The sequence below is a fragment of the Bactrocera oleae genome, chromosome 6 (genome assembly GCF_042242935.1).
Source record: "Bactrocera oleae isolate idBacOlea1 chromosome 6, idBacOlea1, whole genome shotgun sequence".
Lineage (NCBI taxonomy): Eukaryota > Metazoa > Arthropoda > Insecta > Diptera > Tephritidae > Bactrocera > Bactrocera oleae.
Window position 1 is genome coordinate 42,885,982 of NC_091540.1, and position 8,912 is coordinate 42,894,893.

At 35.9% G+C, this 8,912-nt stretch overlaps 1 pseudogene; it reads left to right on the plus strand.

Moving 5' to 3' along the window:
• The first annotated feature begins 5,128 nt into the window (after positions 1-5,128).
• LOC118683032 (fibrinogen-like protein A) lies at positions 5,129-6,541 on the plus strand (annotated as a pseudogene).
• Positions 6,542-8,912: the final 2,371 nt, after the last annotated feature.

Consider the following 8,912-nt stretch of genomic DNA (forward strand, 5'->3'; position numbering starts at 1 on the left):
CTTAATTGTAACGGGAAGGTCTTTCGCCTTAAAGTTTTCAGTTTTTTCTTACTATAAGATAGAAAAATTCATATCACGTTTCTAACTACTTGAATAAATATCTCGTTACATAAATTTTGTAGGATATTAAATGCTCTGCAAAATGGTGTAGTAATTTTTCGAATAAGTTAAGCGTTAGCGAGATATCTATCGTCAAAAACCGACGAAACAAAATAATAAAAAACAATAAAAAATGTTAACCTTGGCTGCACCGAAGTATGTTATAGTAACGCGATCTGAAAAATTTCTTCTTTCTATACGAGCACTTTATTCCGATCAATCAGTTTGTATGGCAGCTATATGCTATAGTGGGACGATATCTGGTTAAATCGACTTAGCTTATCACGTTGATCATTTATATGTATACTTTATAAGGTCTCTGAGGTAAATTAGAAATCTCTTGGCAAATTTAATATATCCTGTTCAGTGTAGTACAATAATTTTCAATGGAAAAGTAATATGCTCTCACAAGTTTTTATCATTTAAAGTACACAGCAACACGCTCCCTTGTGCCATATTTCAAATTTTGTTTTGTTCGAAAACAAAAGACTTCAGACACAAACCTGGTTTGTTTCACAAAAACATAACAGTACTGTTGTTGCTTTTCTGCCTTTATATAACACACACTCCCTCTCGTTGCACTTGATGAAGTTACAATTTGTTAATTATATACAACAATTAAATAAAACAACAACAACTACACTAGCCTCAAAATATTTTTTTCCGGTTGTAACAATTATCTCTTTAAACGTGTTAAGTGCATACAACCAGGTGGCACTGCCGTTGAAACGCACATAGTGTGCAACATGGTAATTATAAAGTGGGGAGGATTTCATGTAATAATTTCAATGGTAAAACGAACGAACAAATACAATAAACAAACTGGGAAATATTGTATATACACACTAGCGTACATGCGGTCGGATCTAAGTACCGAAATTACAGACGTTATAAAAACAACAAAAACCTTAATGATGTATTGCAATTGAACTTTGTGTTGTTGGTGCAATAAACGAATAGCAGCAGCAGCAGTGCACAAAAACAACGACAGTAATAGATGAAGCAGTAACAACAACAATAACAGCTTCATGCGGCATACTCCATGCTCCTTGCATATTAAGTTTTGCACAACAAGTGAACAATTGAAAGGTGTTGACAATGCAATTACCCGAAAATTTCAATTGTTGTTTACCAACCGGTAATTTGAAAAGTAAATACACGTACGTGCAACAAGTGGCCATTGTCTATAAGTGAGTGGGGATGATTGCGAAATGGCTCAATTGTTATAGTTTTGTGGATTCGATTTTTGGTTTTATTTTTCCGATGCACTTACTGCTGGTTGTTGTGGAGGCGTTTGATATTTTGAAGTTTTAAAGGTCGTTGGAAAGTACTTCACGGCTATTAGCTACAACCAATTGACATGTTTGAGTGAAAATTAAATTGACGTAATCACTGCTGGCGCGTTAATTTTGGTTTTTTCCAAAAAGGGCATAGTTATTTGGAAGAAATTTGTAATGATCTAATTATATTTATCCATACCTTTATCTTTATCTTTATCCCTATCTCGGCATACATATCTACCTTTATATTATTTAGTTACATCATCACAAATCCACTTAACATTTGACGCTTACTACCTTCGCCGCCAACGCAGTAATTTTCCTGAATATTGTCAACAACAACAATTAACCCGCTTGCTATAGTTCACCCATACCCCGAAAATAACATGGTGACTCCTTACTGCTCCATGTGTAAACAAATATTATATGAGGATTTCTCCATTATGAGTCAGAGTCTTCAAACGGGCGAATTGCCACTGAGACAGACAAGCCAATGCATCGACAGGCAGCTGGGCAGAAAGCCAATAGCCATCGTGATATGTGGAAAGTCGTAAATTTCTTCCGAAACTTTGACTTTGGAGCAATCGCAGATGCTGATGTTAGTCAGATGAAAATAAGAGTTGCCAAGGTCTAAGATAGCGGTGCATTCACCTACAAGTAGAGACACACATCAACAAATTAGACAGACAAATACATATGGTATATGGTACATATACATGGGTTGGTTCGTGTGTATGCTCGTCTGCAGTTTAGTTGCGAAACGTCGCTTCTGACACCAGTCAGTCGCTTGGTTCAATGTGCTTCAATAGCTGCTATTGTTATTGTGGTCTCTTGCAACTGAAAAACAAAAGGTTGCAAACGGTAGTGATTACCACATCACTCGCACTTACATATCAACGATTTTTTAAGACCAACAGTAGCTGATTAAATTGATCTTTGAACCTTGGTTTTGAAAAATATCTAAGAAAATATTTTAGTAGATCAGAGTATATTTTTATGCTTGTAATTTTTACTTTGTATGGAACACTTTTTGTTTTATTTTACGAGACATCTTAATGAAATTTGATATACACTATTGTCCATCTACAATCTCCGAATGTATTGATCAAAAACTGACCAATAAAAAACAAGCTAATAATCTTTTTATACACATTTATGCTATAAGAAATGAATGGACCTGTTGAGGGTATTATAGCTTTCGTGCAGCCGAGTTTAACGTTGTTTTTACTTTTCAAAAAATATTGCAGTATTTATGCATTATACATTTTTTTCTAGGTGGCAACCTTCTTGAACTGTTTCTAAATTATCCCTGTTTAATAACTACAATAACTACTTATGATTTTTCAAATTTTGAATTTAAAGTATGTGGCAACCTTTCACTATTTCTATCGAAAAACCAAGAAGAAATATTAAGTCAGTCTTTACTAAGATGACGTTATGTACGCTGCCAACATGATGAAATTCTGTTGCGCTACGCAATCATCGACGTATCGAGCGACCCGCATATTTTATCATTTTCTATTCCTCAAAATTTAGTTAATCAAAATTAAAATATTCGATTGTAAATTAGTATTTCTTTCACATTACCGCTGACATCATTATTCTGTTTATTGTTGCCATTCGCTGCTTTCATTTTGAATACACATAAGTGTGGTGTGGTTATATGAGAGAATGTACATGGCCAAGTAAAATGTCATCAGCTAAGCATTACATAATGACCTAAACAGGCAACCTACACGTAAGTACCAATTTACACATGTACATATATAAATGTATTAGTATATAAGAGTGTATATGTGTGTATGCTCATTTGTTCAGCAAAGTCTCTTTCACTTTCCACGGCAGCGAGGCAGCAACTTAACAATGTCCTGCGTGTCCTCTACATTGCTGCAAGTACTCATATGTATCCAAAACAACAACAACAATAGCCAAAAATAAAAAGAATTAAACACTTTTCATTATTGTGGAAGCAACTTAATTACTCCAGACGTTGGCCAACTTCAAGCTCCCTGGCCAGCAACAACAATGTCGCTACAGCCGTGTTTGCCGGTATGAACTGCAATACGGTCAACAAGTAACCCCGGAGGCTGTCTCAGCATTGGCCGTGTGCCTTGATAGTGTTTGCTTATCGGCAGCCGAGGCAATATCTTTAGGAATTTCATTTACATAAACATGGAGGAGCAGAGGCACAGCAGGCAGTGATTTTTAGGTGTTTTTGCGCTTATCGCTTACATTATATAGCAAATGTGGTCTCAAGTATGTTTGTGTGTATGTACTTGTGCTTTGTTGCAGCTTCTTTGGCAGCAGTGTTTAGCTGTCGGTAATTAACTGTTAACATTTAACGTGTTTCTTTGCTGCTTATTAGCCTACTGCGCATTGTGGCAAGTGCCTCAAGTGTGTGGTAAGTGCGGCAAGCAATGCGGAAGAGCTTGGACCACAAATCTGTTTGCAAATACCTAAAGTACTTGTATTCATGTAAGTATATATTCGCTGTAAGAAAAAAACCATTGCAAGTTGCTCTTTTATAAAATGCAAAAAACGCTTTAGTTGCCAGACATTACTTTGAAATAATAAATCACATATTTTGATTTTGCATTTCAGCATTTTTTCGTGCCTAACAAACATATATCACTTCATATTTTTTACTAAAATTGCAGAGATACTAGAGTTTTTACTATGGTCTGAGGCAGTTTCGAGTTCAGTAAAAGCGAGCTGCTTCGTTTAGTGCGAAGAAAGTTAAAATTTTAGTTTTTGTGCGAGAAATATAGATTTTAGTTCTTTCTGTCATGTTGTTTGTGAAAAACAGCCTTCAAGTTCAAATAAGGTTACTTAATAAAATATATTCTTTGAAGATTTTTATTAGACCTAAGTAAGAAACGAAAGATAAAATAACAAAAGTGAAAAAAAATACTTTATGAGCTATCTGAGGTCGGGAAAAGGCAAAGGGAGGGCGCTGTTGAATTTTTAAAGGTTAAAAATGGTTTATTTAAATAAATAACCCTATCCTATGTACTTTAAGATTTAATAAAAAAATAAAAAAATTTTAATCCAAAGACTTATAACTGAGTTTTCTATTTAATTCCAATCTTGCGGCAATTTTGTTATACGTTAATTGTGAAACGCCTGATAACTCTCTGTACAAGCTCATTTGTTTGAAATTTAATTATTGTTATTATTATTTAATTATTTTTTAAATCAATAAAATGCTTTTATTAGAGAAACACTAATAATTTTAATAATAAATATCATGAAAATCCGCGTCCGTTCCGGTTAAGTAGACCAGATTGTTTTGGGATTGAGTTTTGGTCAAATAGAAAGCATTCACTTTTAGTTAACATTATCTGCTTGAACATTAAAAGTTTATAACATTATTATAACAAAGTGTTTATCAAATATTTAAATCAATTAATCCTATGCAAATTGAGTACTAAAACTAGTGCTTATATAGGTCATTAAGTTTCAGTATAATGAGCTTTAAAATATCACAGTTAATTCGAAATTTTTAATTATCAAATTTTTTATCTAAAGCTCTATAAAACATCCGTTATTGTTAAACTGCTTATACAAAGCCATTTTTATGTGCAACTTTATCGAAAATTCTCGATTTTTTGTTTCCAGATTCAAGATAGCATTTCTGAGTTGTGTATTGATAAGGAATGTATTCAAATGGAATGTTGTTTGCAATTCCTTTATCTCTACACATACTTACACTGGGAATATACTAAATAATCGCTTTGGGCAAGTGAATTTCGTGCGCAACAAGCGCTTTGGGGATTGTGGGTTCAAATCAAGATTCAAGAAAACTGGATGGTTCTTGGTTCTAGAGATGGAAACCAGCTGCATATGATTATTCAAGAGCTGTTTATGGGGGATCTTCAGCGCTTACGAGAGGCCACTTACGGGTGGATGTCAAATTATCGTAGAAGTCTGGCCTAAAAAACAACAAAATTATATGTATTATTAATCACATATGTACATATGCTTACACACACACCTATATGCTTGCCAGTGAGTGCTACGTTATCAGCAAATATTTGAACGTTCCACAGGAATTCCAAGGCTTCTGTAAAGCACAGTTTATTTCTGATCTTTCACGCGTGCAAACGGTGGTATTAAACATTGCTCAACAAATATGTTCCTTCTAAAATTTCTTGCGCTACTATCGAGTCTAATATTAGGTGTAAAACTATGCGCAGGAAAAGCGGACATAACTGTCGAAGGTCTCGACTGCAATTGCGATGTAGATATTGAGATTGTGAAAAGAGTTCTGGAAAAGCTGGAAAAAATCGAAAAGCGTGTGGAGGACACCTACAGCCGAAACGAGATCATACAAGAGGAAGTAGCGTAATAAAGTGTTGTTGTATAAATAGTTTTCAATAAAATTTCTAATCCTTTTTGTTGTTGTTGTATAGCAAACTGGAAACCAATATGCCCAGAAGCTGCTTCGAAGCTACTGCCGCCACATCTAAAAGTGGCATCTACAAGATTCAAGTTGGAAGCCTTAGCGAAACCCCATTCGAGGTGTGGTGTGATCAGGATACCGACTTCGGCGGTTGGACCGTCATACAGCGGCGTGTAAGTGCTGATGTGGACTTTTATAGAAATTGAACGGACTATAAGGTCGGTTTCGGCAACTTGGCGGATAACTATTGGATCGGGCTCGATAAGCTGCATGCACTCACTATAAGCTGTGAACATGAGTTGTACATAAAAATAGAAACCTCCGATGGTGTGAAATACTATGCGAAATACAGTATATTCGTTGTGGGTAGCGAGGAGGAAAACTGTATGCGATTATAAAGGAGATGTCGAAGATATTTTAAAATATCACGAAGGCAGTAAATTCAGCACATACGATCGTGATAATGACCAAAAGGACAATAGAAATTGCGCGAAGATTGATAGCGGCGTCTTGTGGTATTATCGTTGCTATTTGAGGTCAGTTGCAATGGCAAAATACATATTTGGCATAAATACTTGTATTATTTACATACGCGTTCATTAACAGCAACTTGAACGGCGATTATACAGAAAGTAATAGCGGTCAGGGTATAGTGTGGATAGGTGGGAACAGAAGTAAGTCATTGAAATTCGTACAAATGATGATACGCCCGACGCAGGCCTGCATGAAGTCACTGAAAAAACGAGTAAGGAAGGGCTAAGTTCGGATGTAACCGAACATTTTATACTCTCGCAAAGTCAAATGGTACACTCGTTTGTGATTTCTTTGTGGATTGACTGATATTTTCGGTAGAAGGTCAACCATAGGTACTGGGGTCCACATATTCAGTACCTAGGGGCTTGAACAGTTTTGGTTCGATTTAGAGAATTTTTGGTCACAAGGTGGCATACTTTAAACGTATTATTCACGCAAAGTTTTACGCCGATATAATCATTGTTACCTGATTTGCATAGTGGAAAGTGAAAGAATCAGATGGAATTGAAAATGGTGTTACATGGAAAGTAAGCGTGGTTGTAGTCCGATTTTGCCCATTTTCGCACTATGACATAGAAACATAAAAAGAACGTTACGCACCGAATTTGGTTGAAATCGGTTGAGCAGATCTCAAGATATGGGTTTTTACCTAAAAGTGGCCACGCCCACTGACTAATTTTGAACGCGGTTCCTATAAAGCCAATTTATACCATCCCAGAGATAAAATTTAATGTCTTTGGCGTGTTTAGTTCTTGATTTATCGCGCTTTTAGTAGTTTTTAACAGTACCGTTATATGGGGAGTGGGCGGAGTTGCCACCCGATTTCAACTATTTTCACAGTGTCAATAGAAGTGCTAAAAACATTTGCTTCCAGTGAATTTTGTTATTATAGCATTAGCGGTTTAGGAGATATGCACATTAAACCTATTAGTGGGCGGGACCACGCCCACTTTTTAAAAAAGTTTTAACTGCAGATGCCCCTCCCTAATGTGATCCTGTGTACTAAATAACAGTCTTGTATCTTACGGCGGAGCTTAGTTATGGCAAGTTATTTGTTTTTGATTAATGGCGTTTTGTGGGCGTGGCAGTGGTCTGATTACGCCCATCTGCAATACCAACCGTCTCACGGTACCAAGAAACATGTCTACCAAGTTTCATAAACATATCTCAATTTTTACTCAAGTTAGAGCTTGCACGGACGGACAGACGGACGGACGGACGGACAGACAGCCACCCGGATTTCAACTCGTCTCTTCATCCTGATCATTTATATATATATAACCCTATATCTAACTCGATTAGTTTTAGGTGATACAAACAACCGTTAGGTGAACAAAACTATTATACTCTGTAGCAACAGGTTGCGAGAGTATAATAAAATACTTTTACGACATGACGCTCAAGTGCTGACCTATAGACCTATACTGTGTATTATTAAAACTATTATGTTTATATATACTGTTAGTTATAGTTGGCATCACTGAAAGAGCAAACCAAATACCAAGTATATGTACATAATTTACTTTCTTATGTATTACAACTGTTACTCTATACTATTGTTATTTTTACATACTAAGTACAGTTTTTGTTCACTTCAATAAAACATTTTGTATCGAACGGACGTCTTTGAATTAAATATTCTAACAAAGGTTATGGGCCCAGACCCAACACGTGTTTCGATATAGTCGCTTCAGTCAGAAAAAAATCGGTCGATATAATTAATATCGTGTATTTTTTATGTAATTGTTTTATTGAAAATAAAAATGAGCGGATCGGTTTTAAATATTGAAAAATTAAATGGTGAAAATTATGAGAGCTGGGCTATGCAAATGAAAAGCCTCTTAATTACCATGGATTATTGGGAAACAGTCATGTCACCTGTACCAGAGGATACATCTGGAGAAGTTAAGATTAAGTGGTTGGCAAACGATCAAAAAGCGCTGGCAACTATTACGTTGTGTTTGAAACCGTCGGAACTCATTCATGTGAAAAATTGTGTACATGCTGCAGAAGCATGGATTAAGTTGAAAGAAATATATCGTGCAAAAACACCATCAAGAAAAGTTAATTTATTTAAAAGTCTGTTTCGATTCCAAATTAAAAATGACGAAAAAATGGCAGTTCAAATTAATAATTTTTGTAGCATCGCGGAAAGTCTGAAAGAAATGGACATTGCTGTACCAGAGGATCTCCTATGTGTTTTGTTGTTGTGCAGTTTGCCAGACGATTTGGAGAGCTTTGTTGTTGCTATTGAAAGTCGCGATGATTTACCTTCATTAGGTCAACTCAAGGTGAAAATATTGGAAGAGGAGCAGCGTCGAGGAAGTCGGGTAGACAGCAGTGGAGCTGAAAAAGTGTTTGCAGCGAAAATAGAAAAAAAGAGAAGCGAGAACGCTGGAAGGTCAAACTACACCGGTGACAGCGGCAACAACTTAAGCATCAGCAGCAGTACGAGCGGTAATTACAACGGCAGAAACAATGCAATTCGAAAGAGAAACATTTAATGCTATGCATGTGGGCGGCGCAGTCATATTAGGTCAGAATGCAACAGTAGATCTGCACAAGCAAAAGTAATGAGTGTATTTGGAATAAAATTT